The 23,403-nt window shown below is 42.0% G+C and overlaps 1 pseudogene; it reads left to right on the plus strand.

Annotated features, from left to right (window-relative positions):
* Window positions 1–19,741: 19,741 nt before the first annotated feature.
* The window catches only part of LOC100060536 (mitochondrial adenyl nucleotide antiporter SLC25A24-like), a 60,165-nt pseudogene continuing 56,503 nt past the window's right edge, over window positions 19,742–23,403 (plus strand).

Below are 23,403 nucleotides of genomic sequence, written 5' to 3' on the forward strand. Positions count from 1 at the left end.
TTAGTCTGTGAGTTCCTCAATGGAAATTAGAGACTGTTTCACTCATCTTCGTATCCCTAGCAGCCCGCATACTGCTAGGCACAGTGTACATACTCAGTAAATGCTGGATAAATGAAATGTTGGAGCAGTTTGTGCAGTTATAGCAATCTTCATATATCACTATTTTACAAGGTTCTTAGTTTCATAAATATCACTCCTATATGGATTTATATAATTAGTAAAACAGATATTTCCAACATATTGATTTCACTTAAAATGCTAAAGTTATTTTAACTTCAATATATTTTAACAGTTTCAAACGTATGTTCATAGTCATTTTGTCTGTGATTTAACCTGGGCATTTTCCTGGCTACATGTTATTCTGATGAGTTGTGCATTATTAATTGAGGATTTTTATTGGTTAGATTAGGATCAGCTGTGGTGGGCAGAACACCTACAATAATGGTGGCTGAAGGTCTGATTTTCCTTCTGTTTCACATAAATATAGATAGTCCAGGGCTGACATGAAGGCTCCCGGATCCTGGCTCCTTCTGTCTTACTGCTCTATCATGCATAAGCTGTGTATTCTAAGGGCAATAAATAGGTACAGATCGAGAGAGGAGACTAGGATAAATTCCATGTCATAGTAGAGTGGAAGCTCTCTTGGAAGCCATTCATGGGCCCCCTTCATCTTTCCACCATTGTACCTACAATTCTCTCAACACAATTTGCACCCATTTTTTGGTTGCATTGGAGGAAGAGTGTCTATACTGCAGTCAGCCAATAGAGAGAAGTTGCAGAGAACATGGTGAGTTGGATTCACTCCAGGCTATGGTTTTGCCAAACGAATAAGGCAAAGAAAGATGGAGCAAAGGTGTAAAGGGATACGGAAGGTATTGATCATGATGATGGGTTGTGGAATCTAAGTGGAAGTAAAGAGAGAAATGAGAACATGATGAGGTGAGGACAGTGATGATGTGGAAACATTAATAGATTGCAGGCCCTGGTGAGATCCCTGTTAATATTCTTTGCCTATTTGATCATCTATCTTTTTCTTAGTGATTTACACGATTCCTTACATGTTCTGAATACTATTTTTTGTTGGTTGTAAGGTTGTATTTTCTTTCTCTCTTTGACTTTTCTTTCTCATCTTTTTTAATGATGTATTTTGATGCTCAGATGTTTTCAATTTTATCAACTTTGTACTTTATGGCTTATGATTTTTATGTCTTGTTTTGGAACTCCTTTTCTACACTGAGGTTGCAAAAGTATTCTCTTAGATTTTCTTCATAACATTGCAAGGTTTCACATTTTACATTTGGGTCTCTACTTCACCTGGAGTTTATTTTTATGCACAGTATGAAGGAGGGACCTATTTAGTCTTTAACTCTCCCCCACTGGTTTCTGCCCCACCAATTCACTGAAAATCCTGGTACATTTCTTGCCAAATGCAAAAGAACCTTTTTACTCCTAGCTTTTAATTTTATTTAATCTTTCAGTAGCGTTTGTCACTTTTGGCGGCTCTCTTTTTCTAAAAACAGCCTCTTCTCATGGTTTCTTTCACAATGCACTTTCCTGTTTTCTCCTACTTCTCGGAAGGCTCTTTCTCAGTCTCCTTTAATAAAAATAGAAATAACAATAACTATCATTTATGAGTGCTTTCGATATGCCAGGCCCTGTGTTAAGCATTTTTTCTATGGAATCTTCACAACAGACTGTTGAGACAACTGATACTGATGGGGAAACTGAGGCTCAGAGAAATTATGTAACTTGCTCACGATTATTCAAATGCAGACAGCTTGAATTTGAGCCTGAGCTCTTTACCATTACACCATGCTGGCTCTGTTGCCTGCATTTGACATCTACATTTTAGAATTTTCCAGAGTTTGGTCTAGGGCCTTCTTCTTACTCCATACTTTCTAAGTGCTGTTCTTCTCTCCTATAGCTTTAAAGCTGTCTGTATGCCAATGACTTGCAAATTGATGTTTCTAGCCCAGATCTCTTCTCTGAGCTGTGCGTGCAATTTTGCCACTTGCTTGACTCACAGGCATCTTTAACTTCACATGTCTAAAAATGAACTCTTGATCTCATCTCCGATCAATCTCCTTCACCTCAGAGACTGGCAACTCCATGTATACAGTGTCTCATGCCAGAAACCTAAAAGTTATTTTTGGTACTGTCTTAGTCTGTTCACGGTGCTATAAGAGAATACCGCAGACTGGGTACCTGATAAACCACAGAAATTTAGTTCTCACAGTCTGGAGAACTGGAGGCTGGGAAGTCCAAGATGAAGGCATCAACAGATTCAGCATCGGGTGAAGGCCTGCTTCCTGGTTCACAGACGCTGTCTTCTCACTGCGTCCTCACATGAAGGAAGAGGCAAGGGGTCTCTTATAAGGGCAATAATCCCATTCACAAGGTTTCCCTTCACGACCTAATCACCTCCCCAAAGCCCCACTTTCTAACACCATCACACTGGGAGTTAGGATCTCAACATATGAATTTTGGGGGCACACAAACATTCAGTCTGCAGCTGATATCATTCTCTCCCTTGTATACCGTCTCCAATCCTCCACAAAGTTCTTTCAACCCTACCTCTCAAATGTATCATGATCTGTCTCCTCTGTCCTTCTCCACTGCTACTACCTTAGTTCCAACTGACAGTTTCAAGACTCTCATAATCGATCTCTTTGCACCAGCTCTCGCCTTTCCCCATTCTCTACACAGTAGCTAGAGGGATATTTACACTGGGAATTAAGCCATGTTATTCTGCTGCCAAAAACTCTTAAATAGTTTCTGAGTTAGACTGTAATATTGTTCACCAATACTCAGCATCCTTCTCTGCAGGAGGACATGAAGTCAGGAGAGCATGTTACTTGCTTTGGCCAATGGAATGTACACAGAAATTGAATATGTCACCTACAGGTAGAAGCTTTAAGAGTCACAGCACGCTTCTCCATTTTCTCTTCTCCCTTTGCATGGCTACCAGTGATGTTCCAGATAGTGGCGGCCTTGTTCCCAGAGTAAGCACAACAACATCCCAGGAGCAGGGCCCACTGCTGACCTACGATGGATATATGTACAAATGAGATAGGTCAGCCTTGTAGGTCACCGAGATTCCGGAGTTGTTTGTTTTCACAGCATAACCAGTTCATCCTGACTGATATAGCTCTATGTTGCTCTTGGGATAAAAGCAGGATTTTTAACATGGTCTGTGTTTTTACTCTCAGCTTGTGCCACTCTTTCTGTTGTTCATTCTTCTCCAGGAACAGTGACTTTCCTGTAGTCCTCTGAACTTTTCGAGTTCTTTATCTTCTCAGGAATGTTAAATGTGCAAGGAATGCTATTTTCCTCATTCTTCACTGGCCAACTCCTACTTATCTTTCAGTTCTTAGGTTAGATATCACCTAAACTTCAGGAGGCCTTCCTTCATCCCCCAGTATCTACTGGGGTCCCTGTTATGTCTCATAGAATAATTACAAACTGAGATGAGTGTGATGAAGGAGAATTGCACTTACCTCAGGTTGAGGTCATTCTACGAGTTATAATTTTTCTATGAGTTATACTTTCAGCTGTGACAGAACACCCAACAAAAAGTGCTTTAAATAACAGAGGTTTAGTTTGTTTCCTGTCCAAAGAGGTCCAGTGGAAGCTGGTTCCGGAATCGGTTTACTGGCTCAGTGATGCAATCAAGAATTTGGACTCCTTCCATTCTTTTGCTCTGCCATCCTTAGGAGCAGGCTTTCACCTTCAGTCTTTTTTTTTTTTTTTTTTAAGGAAGATGAGCCCTGAGCTAACATCTGCTGCCAATCCTCCTCTTTTTGCTGAGGAAGACTGGCCCTGAGCTAAGATCTGTGCCCATTCTCCTCTACGTTATATGTGGGATGCCTGCCACAGCACGACTTGCCAAGCAGTGACATGTCCACACCCAGGATCTGAATGAGCGAACCCTGGGCCCCGGAAGCAGAACGTGCACACTTAACCGCTGCACCACCTGGCTGGCCCCCTTTTTTTTTTCTTAAAGATTTTATTTTTCCTCTTTCTCTCCAAAGCCCCCAGTACATAGTTGTATATATTTTTTTAGTTGTGGGTCCTTCTAGTTGTGGCATGTGGGTCGCCGCCCCAGCATGGCTTGATGAGTGGTGCCACGTCCGCGCCCAGGATCTGAACCAGTGAAATCTGGGTCCCCCAAAGCAGAGTGCATGAACCCAACCACGTGGCCATGGGGCCGGCCCCCTCCTTCAGTCTTGTTGCCCCAACATTGGTAGAGATCATAAAGAAACACTCAGCAGTATCAGTTCACAGAGAGAGATTTAAAAACATGGGTCTAGAATAACACTAATGGGACAAAGGCTCCTAAATCTCAGCTCACACTAAAATTCAGTTATGTGCAGAAAATGTACTTTATTTGCTTAAACTGGTCTTTCTCCTGAGCCCCACCTGTTAGATAATAGCAAAACAAACAAAAAAACCCAACAAAAGTTAACCAAATATCTAATTTGTTTTAAAGCTTAGACTGTCTGTCTGGGACCTGAATCAGCCTCGTTAGATAATATTTACTTCCTTTTGGATAAAAAGTGCTCCCTCACTAATTCTCTCCCTAAGACAGATCCAGGTGGCCAAGGGTGGGACGTGCCTTACTTGTGACTTCTGCAGCATTGGGGCTAAGGGACAAACTTCCTGTGAAGACCCTTGGAGAGTACTGGTTGGCATCAGCTGGTCCTTTGTCTATGTGTTCAGTGCTGGTTTCCATTGCTCCCCTGCTGTGGCTGGTCTGTTCTCCAGGCTTGAGCAGTGCTTCTGGTGGCTCCCCTTGGTGGCTGCTGAATACAGACTCCTGAATTTCTCACCAAATCGTTCAACCAGCCCACTGCCCAGGGGGTCACTCCCATTATACAAGAGCAAGGGGCTCCAGATTTCTTTGTTCATCCACCCTCAATTTGTGTACACTTATTTAAATATTATATGAGTGCAACTGTCAATTCAGGTTAAATATTAGAAAGCTTATTTTTTCCCCTTACTTTTATAATTATAAAGAGAAGTCCTAATATATTCTCCCTTGGTTACTAAGGAGTTTGGATTCTAACAACTCCATGGGAACGAGAGATGAAGCCTTGGCCTGCTAAGGGGAAGAGAGACAACTGGCCCTGGACGGCCCCATGGAGGCTGATCTCTACCAACCTTGGCTCTGAGCACAAAACTAAAAACAAATCTCCCCTACAAATGCATAACTATGGGACTGCCCTCAGCAAGTTTGGAGTTTGAATTAAGACTGTGCTGTCTGGGAATCCCCAGCCAAACATTAACCTGAAAAAAAAAAATGTGGTCCCAAGCATCTAAGCCCGCAGCCAAGACTGGCAGAAACACATCTGGAACCAGGGATGTTGCCCAGCAGGTGGGGACCGTCCTCGCCGGCCGGCTGGAACCCAGAGGCACGGGAGCCCGCGCAGGCCCGGGGCGGTTGCTAGACCGGGGCAGCGCCGCTCCCTAGGAGGCTCCCGGCGCTGGTTCCCGGCTGCGGCTCGCCTGCAGGGAGGGCTCTCCCACTTTTCAGGGTCCCTTGGCGCTCCGTGACCATGCTGCGTCGGACATGGGGCTTCCTGCTGCCCACCGTGGCTGGCCAGGAATACGAATCCGACCGTCTTTTTGAAGAACTTTTCCAGAAGATAGACCACCACGGGGACGGGATGGTGGACATCATCGAACTGCAGAAAGGACTGGAAGCTATGGGCATCCTTCTGGGCCAGGACGAGGAGGTGGGCCGCGGTGCGGTCAGGCCGTAGGGAGGTGCGAGCCTGGAGGCCCCGCTGGAGGCCCCACCGGAGCGATAGGGGGTGGAGGTGGGAGCAGGGAAGACCCCTCAGCCCCTCCCGAGTCCCCCTCAGGTCTCAGACGTTCTTTCCATGAGAGCTGCTTCACTCAAAATTACCCGGTGTTGGAACACTTTCTGCACGTGTCCTATGAGTGAGCTGCTGTGGTGAAACATATTGAAGACGACCATCTTGCTAAGTGGGGCCCAAGCCATCGAAACGCGTCGAAGTCCTGCTGGCATTGTTGCAACGGTAATGAAACGCCCCCAGTGAGCCAGCTGCCTACGGCCTGTGTCCATATTCCGCTAGCTCTTGGGAACTTGGGAACTCCAGGGGTCTGCCGTGATGGCCAGTGCCGGCTCATCCTGAGCTCTCCCCATGGGCATCCCACAGTTTCGGAACTGCGGCCTGCACAGCTGCTTGCTCCGGAGTGCTCCCGCCTCAGGGCGAGTGCTCCCCGGAGCTGCAGCTTGGGTTTGGGGCTTTCCCGTGTATGCACTTGCTGCTCCTGAGGCAGGGGAGGGCCGTGCTCTGATACCAACACACTAATTACAACCATATATTTTCAGTTTAGCCTAACGCTATTGAAATATCTGTACTATACTTTAACGCTATAACATACACTCTAGTGAGGAAGTATCATTAAGCTTAACAAATGATGTACCAATACTCACTGTTGTATTTTCAGAGGATCCTCACTTCCACAGCTGTACGTTTAACCAGTTGACCCACCAGAGTAAACGAAAAAGTCTGTATTTCACTTTAAGCTTCTCTAAGAGACCATCAGGCCCAGCAGCATGGGAGCACATGTGCATGTGTGTGTGTGTGAAATGAGGAAGGGGATGGCAGGTTTTGTAGAAATCATTTTCTTGTGAGGAGATTGAATTAAATTCAATAAGAGAAAATAATGATATTTAACACGTTTGCATCTGGTAGGCTTGAACTGAATAACGGATGTGAGGCCTCAGAACACTGAGTCCCTCAAAACATACGATCAGCGCGGTAACATTTAGTGTTAAGCCCACAAGTCTTAGGATTTATAAAGTGCATGCCAGAGAAATGGGGGATAACTACACACCCTGGATAATGCCATATCACATTTTTGTTATGGAAATTGATGATTTGTTCCCTGAGGCCTAACCAACCACAGATGCCAGTCTTAATTATATACAATGTGTATTGATTTCACTGGATTCTGTGTGTCCAAGGCTTTTTGCTGCATTCACTTTGCGTTATACAGAAAACTAACTGATGATATTATGCTTTCCTTTTGAATGAAGCCCTAGAATCTTGTTATTCCATTTCTCTTCTCAATAAAGAGCTGGGTCCTCTGTTTCATCACTGTCCAGAGCCAGCTCTGTCTTCATTCCGTTTACCCCAGTGGTTCTCAACTAGATGTAATTTTGCACCTCAGGGCAAATGTCCTCGGGGACATTTGGCATTTTTGACATTTTTGATGGTTGTGACAGTGGGAGATGTGTGTGTGATACCAGCATCTAGTGGGTGAAGGCCAAGGGTGCTGCTACTCCAATGGAGAGGATGACAAAGAATTGTCTGGTCCCAAATGTAAATAGTGTTGAGGTTGAGAAACCCTGATTTATCCCAACCCCAAGCCCCTATCATTCCTTGCTTCTCTCTTCCGGTGGCTGGACTGCCCTTCACTTCAATGAGTAAGCAGAGGTGAACTGCCTGGAACGCCTTCAGACTTCTGGCCCTCTCATAAAGCTTCCTCAGCTGTAAAATGGGGATAGTAGTAGTGCATATCTCATAGGATTGTTACAATGATTAATGAGCAAATAAATGAAAAATGCTTACAATTGTTTATTGAGCTTAAAGCAGTTAGTAAGCCTCCATAAATGTAATACATTGACTATAACCTTACCATTATTTACACCCATATTTACTTTCTTTCCTCAGTCTCGGGGAATGAGGTGTTTCTTCTCATTTTCTAAGTTGGTTCTTCTAGTAACATTACTGACCTCATATCGTCCGTCTCCTTTAAAATAGGAAAAGTACAACTTCTATTATTCCCTTTCTTTGTTCTGTGTTTTCAAGCTTTTTCTCTCTAATAACAGTGATCCTCCTGTGGCTCTGGCCCCCTATCTAGATATTGGCCTATCTCCCCTCTGTGCAGTCAAGGTCTTTGACAGCTAAGTCTATGCTTTCTGCCTTGACTTCTCTTACTCTTCTCTTGTCTGTGATGAGGCTTCTGCCTCGATTCTTCCCCTCTGTGAAAGGTCACCAAAGACTTCTGCATTGCTGCACCCAGGGCCTCTTTCCAGTTATTTGTTCAGCCTATCTGCAATGTGGAACACTGACGATGACTCCCATATCTCCTCTCTTGGCCCTCTCTCTCTGCCTTCCGACTATTGCTTTTCAGATCCCTTTATGGACTCTTTTTTGGTTCACTCCTCAATGTGAACCAATGTGAATGAGCTCCAAGGTGACTTTTCAAGGCTCCAGCTAGCATCTTAGTGGGGTGACTTCTGAGTCTCTCCACTTCCTCTGTGATCATGGTTTTGGTTAAGTGTTCCACCGCCAAGTCACTCTAGATTCCTCCTTTTCCTTACCCCAACGTCCAGTTAATCACAGAGTCCTGTGTAATTCCTTAATATGTCTCATAACCAGTTCCCTTCCTCTCCATACCCGTTGCTCCTGATAAGCCCATGCTCCCACTCTCTCTCGCCTAAGTTACTGTGACTGTCTTAGAAGCAGTCTTCCTCCCCTTCCTCTCACCATTTCTTCCTCCACACTGACACTATATGACCCTTCTAAAAGGTACATCTGATTGTTTCATGATCCTGCTGAAAATTCTTCCAGGGCTTGACAATGTCAGTGGGAAAAGTCCTAGCCTCTTAGCATGGTATATATATACCGCTCTTAATGATTTCTCGGTAGGTGTTGAGGTTGGTGGGGCAGTTCTCTGCCTTGCAGTTGTTTGGGGATCCAGGTTCCCTCCCTCTTGTGGCTCTAACATTCTCAAGGGTTTCATGTCATTTGCATTCAGCTGGTGAAAGTGGAATGAGCATGAAGGAGTACATGTGAGAGGATTTTATTAGCTTGGCCTAGAAGTGATACACATTTCTTTCACTCATATTTCACTGGAGAGATCTTCATCACATACCATGCTTAACTGCAAAGGGAGACAGGGAAATGTAATCTAGCTGTGTGCCCAAAGAAGGCGAGAAGGAATTTTGGTGGCTAGCTAGTGGTCTCTGCTACATCCCTCACATCCTTGCTTCTTCATTTGCTCACGTTTTGCTATTCATTTTTACCCTCGATCTTAGCCAAAAAGCTGAGAAGCGATTGCTATTCATTTTTAAAATATTCCACTCGAGTCACTTCTATGAAGATTTCTCTCATCCCCATCCCTCCTTCAGAGCACTCGCATCTTTGTGAACCTTGAACATTTTCTATCATAGTGGCTTTAGTATCTTCCCTATTAGCCTATGCTTCTCCAGGGCAGGAACTATAGCTGATTCTGTTTCTCAAGCATTTAGAGCAGCTCCTTACACATTTACTGAGCGAATGAGTAAATGCATGAGTAAAAGGGCATTCTGACCTTTCTGCCTCTGCTCCCCTGAAAGCAGGAAATAAACCTCCCCTGTGAAGGGTGCTCTCCCTGCGTCCTCATCAGCAGAGCTAGGGGATTCAGGGCCCAGAAGGCTGTGTAAACAAACCTTGCCCATTGACCACCTCAAGCCTAAACTCTGCTGAAATTCCTCACTAATTACATCCCTCAGATCTAAGTTTCTTTGCCCTGTCAATTCTTCACAAATTTACTGTTTCTTTGTGTAACAGATATATACACTGTCTGCTTTGTTCACTCTCTGAGCATCATTTCTTTATGATCCCCAATAGGTACGTATTAAACTGGTTTTTCCCATCAATCTGGTCTTGTGTCAGTTTTACTGTTAGTCCAGCCATAAGAGCACAACAAGGGAAGAAAGGAGATTTTTCCCCACCCCAAGAGTTTAAATGTTTAAACACTATAATTTGTAATCTAGCTTGTCTGAATCTGTGTCTCTAATATAATTTTTCTCTCTTATAGATAATTTTAAAATCTATTGATATTAACACACGTAATCTGCTGAGCTTTGGCACATTTATCCAGTACCTTAAAGATAATGAGAAAAAAATGAAGTTGACTTTTAGGAGTTTGGACACAAGTAATGATGGTTTGTTTTTATACGTTTTCAAATAAATATATCCAAGAATTAACTATGCTGTAGTAAAAGTTTATTATTATATATTTGGCTTCCCTGAAAGGTTATTAAAAACTCATTTATTTAGTTCTGTCATTTGTTTTACTGTTATTACTTCTAAGGTATAATTTTAAATGTTGTAGTTTTTATTTACATACTATTTTTCAAAAATAAAAACTACCAACAAAAAAGGCTGTACCCTCTGAACAATATGCTTTTTAGCTAAGGGTCTGAGGGATATTTATAACATTTTGATAAGGTTTTTACGTGAAGCTCCAAGTGGCAGTGGTGGTTAAGCTGAAAAGATCTTTTATTCATCTTTCAGCTAAGTGAAGAGTGGGGAAGAGTGTTCCCGGCAGAGGAAAGAGTTTATTAGGAGGCTGTGGTCACCCCAGGGAGCAGGTCATGTCTGAGGAACTGGAGGAGGACCAGTGAGTCTGAAGCCGAGAGCCAGGGGAAGTGCCAGAGATGAGGCTAGGAGGCTGGCACCGGCACCGTCTTGGAGGGCCTTGAGGCCTGTGAAGGTTTTTGGACTGGATCCTAAAGGGGAATGAAGTGGGAAGCCACTGAAGAGTTTTCAGCAGGGGGAGTAACACCATGATATTTGTGTGGAGCATGGATTGGCAGATGTGAACTCCGATGGGACTGTGGTGATGAGAATAAACGAGTTGGGAGATATTTAGGAATAGAACAGATCACATTTGCTGATTGAATGTGCGGGGTGAGGGAAAGGAAAGAGGCAAGAATAACTGGCTTGAGCAATGTTGGAGCAATGTCTCCAGTCTCTTCTTCTTGTCTTGGCAAGTAAAGAAAAAATTGAGATATTGATGTTTTATGAAATGTTGCAATAATGCACTAAATACTGCTTGACTATGTGCCTCTGCATCTGTTCACACCTTCTAGTTAATCCTTATTTTCTTCATTGCTTTAAAGGACTGATTGATACTTCAGAAATTATAGATGCTCTCAACTTAATACGTACATATATTTCTGAAAAAAGAGGCCGTGAAGATTCGTGAAAGGTCAGTCTGTATATATGTATATACATTTTGAAGTTATTTTTTATTTTCTTTAAAACCCTTTTCATTATAAAAGTGACAGCTATGGAAACTTTGGGGAAATGTGAATAATAGCTTATAATTATTGAGCACCTGTTTGCTAGCACTCTTCTAAGTACTTCACGTATTTTTTGTTGTTGTTAAAGATTGGCAGCTGAGCTAACAACTGTTGGCAATCTTCTTTTTTTTCTGCTTTTTCTCCCCAAATCCCCCCAGTACATAGTTGTATATTTTAGTTGTGGGTCCTTCTAGTTGTGGCATGTGGGATGCTGCCTCAGCATGGCCTGACGAGTGGTGCCATGTCCATGCCCAGGATTGGAACCAGCGAAACCCTGGGCCGCTGAAGTAGAGTGCGCGAACTTAATCACACGGCCATGGGGCAGGCCCCAAAGCACCTCACATATTTTATCTCTTTTAATCCTCACAAGATTTTAGAGGCAAAGTCTACTATTTTCCCCATTTCACAGATGAGGAAATTGTTGAATAGTAGAGTTAAGTAACTTGCCCAAGATCACCATAATCCACTACCCATATGTTAACCTACTGATATAATTTTAGTGCATATATTTCTTGCTTTTTGTAAGATCATATACTTTTATATTATTAGTCAGTCAGTCAGTCAACCAATCAATCAAGTTATCTATCAATCAAATATTGACTGATCGTTTTTGCCAGGCACGTGGAAGCCAATGAGGATTCAATGGTAAACAAGATGGTCCTGGTGCCTGCCTTTGCAGAACCAACAGTCCACGGTTGGGGATTGGGGGAGTACAAACAGTAAGTGGGCAGTTGCAGTGTGGCAAAGGTTATGATAAGGATGTATAAGAAAACAACAAGGAAAGCTATCTTTTATCCAGAAAGAGTACTGAATTTTATCAAACTGTACTGCTTTTTTCATCTGACCTATTTATATAATGAATTATAATAATAGATTTTCTGACATCAAACATTCCTGGGATAAGGCTAACTTGTTGTGAACTTATGAATTACAGCAAAACATACAGAACAATAGAGAATAACATAACAAACAACAATACCATCCCTGGGTTTGTCATATTTAACGTTTTGTCATATTCAGTTCAGATTTTTTCAAATGAATAAAATATTATAGACAGCTGACATTTTCAGTTTATTCTTTAAACCCATTTCCTTCCTCCTGCCAGAAGTAACTACTATCCTGAATTTATCATTCCCATACAGATTTTTATCTTTGTGCATATTTTACTATATACAGACTCTTAAAATATGTGTTATAGTTTCTCATGTTTTAAGACCTTATGTAAGTAGTGGCACACTGCATATTTTTTAAAATTACTTTTTTCTAAACCTTCTATTTTTGAGATTTGTTGATGTTGATGCATGTAGCTCTAGTTCAATCATTTTAGCCACTGTATGGGTTCTATTTAATAAATATAATTCAATTAATTTACTTATGAGTTCTCCTGATGATGGTTATTTAGGTTTTGAAAAAATTTTGTTACTAGTACAAAACAATGTTGCCATGAATATTCTTGTGTATATTTCCTTGTATATTACTTGCCCTGGAGTTGCTTATAGGGTATAGGGTATGCAAATAATTGACTTGAATTGGATATTCCAAATTGTTCTTCAAAGTGATTGCACCAATTCAGTGCAATACTTTCCAATACTTGATACTGTAGTATTCTAATATTTTAATGTTTTCCAAACCTGTGGGTCGGAAATGTTGTCCTGCTGTTTTAACTTAGTTTGATTTAACTTAGTATATTACTCATTTCTAGTGAGTCTGAGTATCTTCATATATTTGTTGGCCACTTGGATATTATTTTCCTATGAATTATCTAGTAATGTCTTTAGCCTACTTTTTAGCTAGATTGGTTCTTTTTCTTAATGTCTTGTAGGTGTTCTTTCTAAATTCTGGCTATTAATCCTATGTTGGTTATATACATTGCAAATGTATTTTCCCAGCTTGTTTCTTATTTTTAAATTGATTTTTAGGTTTTTTCTTGTCATTGTGCAGAAGCTTTAAATTTTAATTTAGTCATGTTTGTCCGTCTTTTTCTTTTACAGATAGGCTTTTAACATCTTGAGAAACTCTTCCTTGGGACATAAAGATATTAATCTCTGTCTCATTTAAAAAATTTTGTATTTTGCATTTACTTCTTTAATTCATCTGTAATTGATGTTTGTGTATGGTGTGAAATAGGGGTCCAATTTCACTTTTTTCCGTGTAGCCAGCTGTTCTATCACCATTTACTAACTGGTCCATTCTTTTCCCACAGATTTGAAATGCTTATTTCTGTCATATATTAAGTTTCCATATGTGTATAGGTGTGTTTCTGGTCTCTTTGTTCTATTACATTAGTTGTTGTATATTATGCACCATGACCAATGTCTTAATTACTATCACTTTAGAATACATCTTTGCTATCTGGTCTTACTTTCTTCATCTTCAACAGTGTCAATGCTATTCTTGGCCGTTTGCTCTTCTATATGAATTTTAGAGTCAGCTTAATTAGTTATGTACACACATGTGCACATGCACACACATACCCACACCCACACACTCACATAACCCTTTTGGAATTTTGATTGCAATTGGATTGAATTTATAGATTACTTGGCGGGGGGAGAGAACTGATATATTTATAATGCTAAATCTTTTGTTCCATGGACATTATATATGTCTTCACTTATTTAGATCCTCCTTTATGTCTTTTAATAAAGTTTTATATATTCTCTATAAAGGTCTTGTATAACTTTCATTGGGTTTATTCATAGAAACATGGTTTTGTGGCTATTATATGTATATTGATGAATTTGATTTGCTATAATTTCATTTAGAGCTTTTGTATTCATATTAATAAGTCATGCTAAACCAAGGGTTCAGATGGAGCACTGAAACCTTTCCGTGGTCTACAGGGCTCTGCGTGGTCTGGTCCGTGCCTACCTCACTAGCCTCATCATCTCTACAACTCTCTTTCCACTCTGTGCTCCAGGCCAACTGGGCTTCTTTCAGTCTTTAAAAAACTGTGGTGTCTCTTTCCTCCAGGCCTTGTACAAACTGTTCTCTCTGCCTGAAAGACCCTTCCCAGCTTCTTCATTGACTATCTTCTACCTATTTCTTAGTCTCAGTTTAGATGTGACTTTAATCTCTGGAACTTCTTTATTCTTGCTGGCGTTTGCTTTTACAACAATTTTACACAGGCTTGTTTGTCATGCTCCGTGTTCCCACCAGACTGTAAGCTTCATGAAGACAGAGACCAAGAAATATCCCTTGTTTTACACTCGGTGCCTAACACAATGTGTGGCACATACTGACAGATCAGTATGTACATGTTTTCTGATTGATTTAATGTTGTCACAAAAGCCAAGGATGGAGAGTGTCAAATTTAACAGAGAGGACCAGCAACATAAATAGTGAAAAATATCCATTGGATCTGGCATTTGGAAGATTTCCGGGGATCTCAGTGAAAGCAGTTGCAGTAGGATGATAAAGGGTTAAGTCAGATTGCATAGGGCTATTGAATGAGTGAGAGGGGAGGATATGGGGACTGTGAATGTGGTTTGCTGATTAGGGAAATTTAGATAAGAAGGAGAAGACAACTAAGCAAGTCTTTAAAAAATTTCTTTGTATTATTTTTTTAAGGATAGGACAGATTTGTGGAAAAGTGGCCATCAGAGAGGGACCTGTTGGATGTGTTGTAGAGAGAGGAGATACTGATTGGGAGGGAATGAGACCAACAGCTAAGAGAGAGAGTTAGAGAGAGAGAGAGAGAGAGAGAGAGGGAGTCCTTGAATAGGAGTCAACATTTCATCCTCTAAATCTAGAGCACAGGAGGTAAGGATGAAAGTGGGTAGAGAGAAATTTATTCATTCACTCAACGAATATTTACTGAGTGCTCGACATTCATCTAGCTGCTAGGAATATAGTAGAGAAGAAAACAGGCAAAAATCCCTGCGCTGTGAAGCTCATAATAAATAGGAGGAGAAAACAATAAACTAGATAAACAAACTATGTTAGATGGTGATAAGTGATAAGGGGAAAAATAAAGCAGGGGAGGGAAACAGTATGTGTATGTGAGTGGTAGGGGGCTGCAATTTTAAATACGGTGATTAGGAAAGGCCTTAAAAGTGACATTTGAGTGGAGATCTGAAAGAGGTGTGAGAAAGAGCCATGATGATCTTTGGGAGAAGAGCCTTCCAGGCAAAGGAAATAGCAAGAGCAAAGGCCCAAGGTGGGCAGTGGATCTGACAGGGTTAGGGCATTGAGAGGAGGCCAGCCTGTTTGGAATGTAGTGAAGGAGGAAGAGGGTAGGAGCAGATGAACTCTAAGAGGTAACGGGAGTCAAATCACATAGGATCTTGTGGCAAATTGTAAGGACTTTGGTTTTTACTGTGGTAAATCATTGGATGGTTTTAAACAGAGGTGTAACATGATCTATCTTAGGTTTCAGCAGTCTCGTTCTGGCTGATGTGTTGAGTGTAGTTTGTAGGGGACAAGGGCGAAAGCAGGGAGACCAGTCAGGACAGTTTTGCAATAATACAACATTTGAGGGTGGCTTGTACCAGGATGGAAGAGGTAAGCAGTGATTGGAGTCTGGATGCATTTTGAAATGCCAACAGGATTTACTTCTGGATCACGTGTGGGGTGTAAAAGAAAGAGAGTAGTTCAAGGATAATGCCAAGATTTCTGACCTGAGCATCTAGAAGAATGGAGTTACCATGTATCGAGATGGGTAAGACTGAGAAAAGCAGATTTGGGATGGGGTGGGTATCAGAGTCCAGGCCTGTTTTTGTTAGTTTCAGATCGTAATCAGACATCTAAGTAGAGATGTCAGGTAGGCAACTTGAAGTAGGAGTTTGGAGTTCAGAGGAATGCTCAGGCTAGAGATTTGGGGGTCTAAAGCCATGAGACTGGAAGAGATGACCAAGGGGAGAGTGTAGTACATGGAGTCCTGGTATTCTCTAATGTGAAGAGGCAGGGGATATGAGCGGAAACTAGTAAAGGAGACTGAGAAGGAGCAGCCAGAGTGAAAGGAGGAGAACGAGGAGAAAGCTGTTCTGGAAGCCAAATGAAGAAAATGTTTCAAGGAGGAGACAATTATCTTTGTCAAATGCTGCTGATAGACTAAACAAAAGGAGGACAGAGAATGGACCAGTTATTTAGCACCTTTGAGGCCACTGATGGAGTAATGGTGTTGAGAGCCTGATAGGAGTGGATTCAAGGGAGAAGGAGCAGGAGAAATTGGAGACAGAAAAGCAAAGAGAGATAAACGGTGATAGTGGAGAGCTTCAGGTCAGGAGATTTTTTTTAAAGATGGGAATGCTTGAACACTCATGTTTTGGGGAGAAATAGAGGACAACATGGCCTGAGAGTATCAGGAATTGATTTGGTGGCTTGAGGAGATGTAAGAAGGTTAGCAATAGTCGTTGAGGAAAACGAGAAAGGGAGCTGGCTGAGACAAGAACTTGAAATTTTGGGAAGCTCACACTTAGCAAGCAATATATTTCACTATCTTTCTTCAAATCCTTAATTTCATTCAGGGATTTGAGAAATTCTTTGATAAGAATTCTTAAAATTCTTTAAAATTATTAAAATTTTCTTGATTACTATTATTTCATATCAATGGAAATTATATTTCCATGGATACTTGGATTTCTTATGATATTTTTGGTGTTGGATATTTCATATCTATAAGAATGGAAATTGTCCTTTAAGATCCATAACCAAAAAGGGTAATTGTCAGTCATCATTCTATTGCTAGAGGAGTTACAAGATGAGGTTACAGGATAGGAAGAAGGGGAACTGTTTAAGAGGAAATACTAGAAGATTGGGATGCAGTAATACTGACGCACAGTTTTTTAGTTCTTTATAATTTACAATGCCAGTGTACATGTAATTTCATTTAATACTCAAATAGCTCTGTGTTGTAGAAATTATTCCCAATAAATTGAAGTTTAAAGATGTAAGAGGCAATCCCTCCATCTCAAAAGTATCAATGAGCAGAGCTCAACTGTAACCCAAATTTTCTGACTTTAAGAATAGAAGGTGTCATTTTGATAATGCTTTTTGAAATTTATGAATCATAATTTATATTTGAGTATATTCTTTTTTAAATATACAGTATGGATACTGATGCCTCAATGACAGTAGACTGGGACAAATGGAGGAAGTATTTTTTATTTAAACCTGCAAAAAATGTTGAGGAAATTGCCCGTTACTGGAACCATTTTACTGTAAGGGGTCTATTTTTAAATATTTGTATATTTTATGCCATGAGTCATGGGGATAAAATGTAATCCATTATAAACTGTTAGAAATTATGGGGCCAAAAAGTTAGCTAGTGAGGTTTTGTTGATTAAATAAGTGATATTATAGAAGGCTCTTTCCTCAGAAATTTGTATGATGTCAAATGTCAGAAATGGCATATAATATCTACTTTAACCAAAGTATTAACTTGCTAAAGGCACCCATGTGTTGAGAATAACTGTATGCTTAAGCTCCTGCTCAGCACCATCATTCTGCATTATAGCTGCTTATTTTCTTGCCTGAGAGTGGGGACTGTGAATTGCTGATTGCTGTGTCATACAGTACTTTCCTGATAAATATTTGTTGAGTGAATGAATAAAGTATAACCGGAATTCTTTTGAAAGAATGCCAAGGTTCTAGTTTTTCTCATATTCAAATATATATCTCATAGTTTGCATAGCTCTTTTCTACCAGTGTACTTAGAAATCTGTGCTTCATAGTTTTTTAAAATTCTCAAAATTTCTTGCAATTTTTGTTTAGTAACTCCAAATTATAATCTACGCTGTTCTACAACTCTTTGAGGTAGGGATTATCTTTCCTACATTATGGATAGGAGAGGTTAAGTAATTGACTTTCTTAGAGGTAAGGAGGCTAGTGTAACATTTAAAGATCATGAGCTCTAGAATCATATTATCTTGGTGTGCTTCCTAGTGCCCCACCTTATTAGCCCTGTGACTTTTGGGAACATCATTTAACCTTCCTAAGCCTCATTTTTTCAGCTATAAAGTAAGGATGGTAATCATATTACGTACCACATACAGTTGATGTGAGGATTAATGAGACAATCCATGTAAAATACTGATCACAATGCCTGGCAAATAGGAGGTCATCAATGAATGCTGGTAGCTGGTCAAGAATAAGGACTCGAGCTAGTCTGCTTGGGTTCAGAACTTGGCTCCACCCTTACAAGCAAGGTGATCTCTCCACCTTAGTTTCCTAATGTTTGTAAAATGAAGCTAAGGATAGTACGTACTCCTTAGGTTGTTGTGAGGGTTAGACTAGTTAATATACGTAAAGCACTTAGAACAGCATCTGACATATATTAAGCACCGTATGCATTAGCTGTTGTCTTTATTATTGGTAGAAAATAAGGAACTTTGAAACGTGTATTTCAAAGCTTGTGACTTCTATTTTCTTTTTTTTTTTTTAACCAAATCTCTATATTTCTTTCTTTCATTTTTCTTTAACGCTTGGACTTTCTTTTAATAGTTTGTGTGTTTAAGAAAAAAGTTACAGTAAATAGCAATCTGGCCCATTCCCTCTCTCAAAAGCCCCTCAATCCCAAAATGCCAAAATGAAATGTACAAAAGCTAAGTCTAATCTAACTGCTTTCACCTGCCTTCTAAGGAAGTTGAACTAAGTGAAAGAGTTTTGTATGAGGCTCTGCAGCTTTTCCTGTGTCTATAAGATTCCTAAGTGAATAATACACATTATGATTGTTATGCCATCTTGATGACTCAACTCTCCAAACATTATAAAATGTCTTCCTGGTCTTGAAGTCTACCCCGGCTAACGTTAATTTGGCTATTCTTGTGTGTGTGTGTGAGGAAGATTAGCCCTGAGCTGACATCTGCCACCAATCCTCCTCTTTTTGCTGAGGAAGATTGGCCCTGAGCTAACTAACATCTGTGCCCATCTTCCTCTATTTTATCTATGGGACACCTGCCACAGCATGGCTTGATAAGCGGTGCATAGGTCTGCACCCAGGATCCAAACCTGCAAATCCTGGGCCACCAAAGCAGAGCACACAAACTTAACCATTATGCCACCAGGCCAGCCCCATCTTTATCTATTCTTTTACTTTTAACATATTATGTATCTTTATATAGTCATGTGTCACTTAATGATGGGGAAACACTCTGAGAAATATGTCAGGCGATTTTGTCATCATGCAAACATCATAGGGTGTATGTACACATACCTAGATGGTATAGCCTACTACACTCCTAGGCTATATGGTACTAATCTACTGGGACCACCGTCATATATGCTGTCTGTAGTTGACTGAAAAGTCATTGTGGAGCACACGACTGTATTTTATTTTTATAAAAAGTATATAGTTGGGTCTTCTCTGTTTTGTCTTTGAATTGGAGTGTACAGAATATTGTATTTAATGTAATTATCAATATGGTTAGCTTTAAGTCTAACATCTTATTTGTTTTGTTTGTCTGAACTGTTCTTTTTCCTTTTTTCCCCTTACAATGTTTTGGATTAATTTGGTATTTTTTAGTATTCTATTTTATCTCCTCTTTTGGCTTATTAGCTACAACTTCACGTTTTTTCCAACGTTTGCTCCAGGGTTTCTGGCACAGATTTTCAGATGTATGCTACTTCACATATAATACAAGAGCCTTTAGCAGTATACTTCCATGTCCCCTTTCTGATCCTTTTTATTATTGTTGTCAAACATTTTACTTCTACATGATATAAGCTCCACAATATATTATTATATTTACTTTTGACAGTTAATTATCTGTTAAAGAAAGAAGTCTTTTATATTTATAAATGCCCAGCACTTACAATATTTTCTAAATGTTTTTTAGTAGCTTTCTGTTGTATCAATTCTTAAAACGCATTCATTTAAGTAATACATATTTTATGACATTTGCTCACATCTTTATTGCAGCACTTAAGTTGAATTGTATTTGTTTACAAACCTAGAGCACACTAGATGGTGAGAATCTATGAGAGCAGGTTCAACGTTACTTTTATATCTCTAGCATTTAACAAAATATCTGGTATAAAAAACTATATGAAATAAACAACATCTTAAAATATATCTAACTGGTATTTTAAGCAATAAGTGAACTTTACTCTGTGGTCCAAGATTTGGGGTTTTATAAGAAAAAGTATTTTTTAAAACACTGATCTGGGTCTGTTTTTAGACTGTACCACCGACTTTCAAAGGATGTGACCAGAGATTGAAGGCACAAAGTTTCACTGCAACAAATTACACACAGAACTAGGTTTTTAGATGATCTCTCAACTCTGTTTCCTGCAATTCTCTAGTGCCTCAACTTGAGAAGATCTCAGGTTCCTTTGCGGGAGCCTGTAGGAGAGGCTGAGGAACGCCAGAAATGTGTGGTGTTCCAGAAGACAAAGGAAAAGGTGATTCAGGACGGAGGGCGTGGTCAGCAGAGTCTACACAGGACTGGGATTAAATAAGGCAAGGATTTTAAAGTGTCCTTGGGATTTTGTGACAAGGAAGTCCAGTAAGGTAGTGATGGTGGTGGTGGCTGAGATGAGACTGCAGCGAATCTAGGAGAAAAGTGGGAGGTGAGGAGGAGGCGGGCTCTTGGGTTTCCAGGTTCGGTGAGGCAGGGGTAGAGAGAGAGAGTTGAACTGAGGGCGGAGGCTCCTCTGGGCGGGCTGGCCTCTTCAGATCTCCCCGCAGAGTCTGCGGGGTCCCGACTGCAAGGCGATGACCTTCCCGGAGAGGAGGGGTGGCCCCAGGGCACTGGACGCTCACCTCAGGGGTCCGGGCCGGAGTAGCCGGGCCCGCCGCAGGCGCTGAGTTTGCGCCCCCGGGAGATCCTAGCCACCCGAGCGCTGTCTCGACGCCGCCTGGGGACTGCGCTCCCCTTCCCCGCACTCCCCTCGGCTCCCGGGTTGACAGCGCATGGTCCTGCGTGCAGGTTGCCACAACGTTTGACGCTCCCACTTCCAACATCCAGGGCGGGCCGACCCCCGCGTGGCGCCTCGGCCGGGGTCCAAGAGGCGCGCCCGAGAGCCCAGAGGCGCGGGTCCCCTCGCCCCGGGCGGCTCCGGCTGGCCGTTGACCCGCCGCCCTGCTCAGCCGGGGCGTGGTCAAAGCGACCGTAGGGGGCGCGGCCGGGACGCCCCTGCTTGGGCTGGGAGGGGAGGGGAAGGAGGCCTTGCGGCCCTCGTCGCCGCAGGCCAGCCCCGGCTGGACCATGCTGCGCTGGCTGCGGGGCTTCGTGCCGCCCGAGACGGCCTGCCAGGAGGACGATGACTCCTTCCGCTACGAGAGCCTCTTCCGAGACTTGGACCGCCACGAGGACGGGGTGGTGGACATCGTCGAGCTCCAGGAGGGGCTGAAAAACTGGAGCTCCTCGTTTGACCTGTACTCGGAGACGGTGAGTGACGGAGAGAACGTGGCCCCGGGGGCGTGGAGAGACGCCCGGCAGAGGGTGAAGCCTAACTTGCGCTTTCCAGAGCATCTTTCAAAGCCCCATGGTGTAAGGGTGGGATTCTCCTCCGTGAGCCTCCTCACGCAGGATAACGCAGCCCGGAGAAACACGTTCTCAACTTTCTCCACAACGACCAAAGCCTTCTCCTGGGCTTTTTGGGAGATGCTGAGTGGGTTTCTGGTGGTTCGTTCAACACTGAGCCCGCACGGAATTTCAGGGACGGTGCTAGCCTTTGTAAATGTGGGAGGAAGAGACCACCTCTTTTCTCAGGACGTTCACGGCCCAGGGCTCATGCTTCGGGGTCTTCTCCAGAAGACAGGCACAGATGGGTGACCCAGGGCTGCTCTTTCTGACGTCCGCACCTCAGGTCTGGGGGAGACGGACCTTGATCCATGGGCTTACACCTCAGCTGATGTTTTAGCGCCTCCTCTAAATTAGGGATGTCCTCCTCTAGACTGGTCTTGACTTGATTATTTTAAAACTATTTGGAAGTTTCACGATATCAAGAGAAAACAATTATTCTATTTCTCCTCCATCACTGCTAAACAGTCTTCAGATAATACCCGACTTGTTTCAGCTTTCTGCCAGTGAGGTTTTTGTGTATGTTTGTGTTAGAAGTCCAAACCATTCCCATTGCTTAGGAAATTCCTTACGAGTTCTGTGCTCCAAAATCTATTGCTCTGATTTGATTTTTATCTCATCTCCTACCTGTATCCTCCCACTCTGCTTAGTCCCTTCAGAGTGGTGACTTAATCAAACCATCTACATGGTTTTTATTTTTATTTTGTCCCTGGGCCCTGTCTCTGGTTTTGCTTCCTCCTCTTAGCCCGGAATTGCAGGACACTGCACCTCAGCCGGTCAAGCATCTCAGGCTCCTGCTCACCTGAGAAGGGATATCAGAAAAGAAACCTGAGAGAGAGGCAGCAATCAGACAGAAGTGGTAGGGATATCGGAACGTTAGCACAAATACTGACTTAGGGTGTCTACTATGTCTTCGAGAATTGGATACCATTCTCGAAGGGTAACATCTCTAAGCTTCACTTGGAAGAAAACCACTTATTTGTTCTGTCACTATATTAGGCTAGCAGCTTCTGGTTGGTGCTGTATGTGATAGGACTGGTGACTCCTATGGTCATTCTACATCCCTTTTGCTGTATAATAGGACCTTCAGTCCAATGCAATGTAATGCATGATCCTATGTCAAAAGATCAAATACTCTTTAACGGTTGAGTTGTCCTGCTGGCTGAGGCTCTGCAAGCAGGTGAGGCAAAGCCATACCTAGAATATGTGTGTCAATTCCAGTCAAGATGACACACTGCACCTTTCAGGGTGGAGTCATTTCCGAGTAATCAGCTTGCTACTTGGTGAGTAGAAGCTCCTGCTGTTTGGGGCTTGGAGAGCCTCTGTCTCCACCACCATGGCTGCTCCATTCATGAGCCCATTGTGTCAGCCCTTGTGTTCCTTACGTCAGCTGATGAAAGAGTCGGGCTGACTTCAACTGGCTGAGGCGTTCTGTCTACTTGGTTGTTAGGTACCTCTCCCATATAGTGACCATACAATATAAAAATACTTTTACTTTGTGTCTATTCCCATGGATCCATCTTCATGCATATTCCCCAGATCTCTTTGTGTCTGATCTTACAATCTTTTCCTTTCAGGCCACTGATCATCCAACCAAGCTATTCCTAACTGTCCATGAGTCTATATGTATTGTTATCTCTGGCCACTTCTGTTTCCACACAATGTGCATGGTCAGATACATCGCTTGAGATTCTTCTCACTGGGCAGATTTCCCCTCATTGCTGTCTTTCAGGATTATTCCTGAGTGGTGCTGTAGTGCCTAACAGGCCATTTTCAATTTGTACTCACATACTAAGTAATCCATGCACAAACCAAGCTTGTCCTTTT

Source organism: Equus caballus, chromosome 5, assembly GCF_041296265.1.
Source record: "Equus caballus isolate H_3958 breed thoroughbred chromosome 5, TB-T2T, whole genome shotgun sequence".
NCBI classification, from domain to species: domain Eukaryota; kingdom Metazoa; phylum Chordata; class Mammalia; order Perissodactyla; family Equidae; genus Equus; species Equus caballus.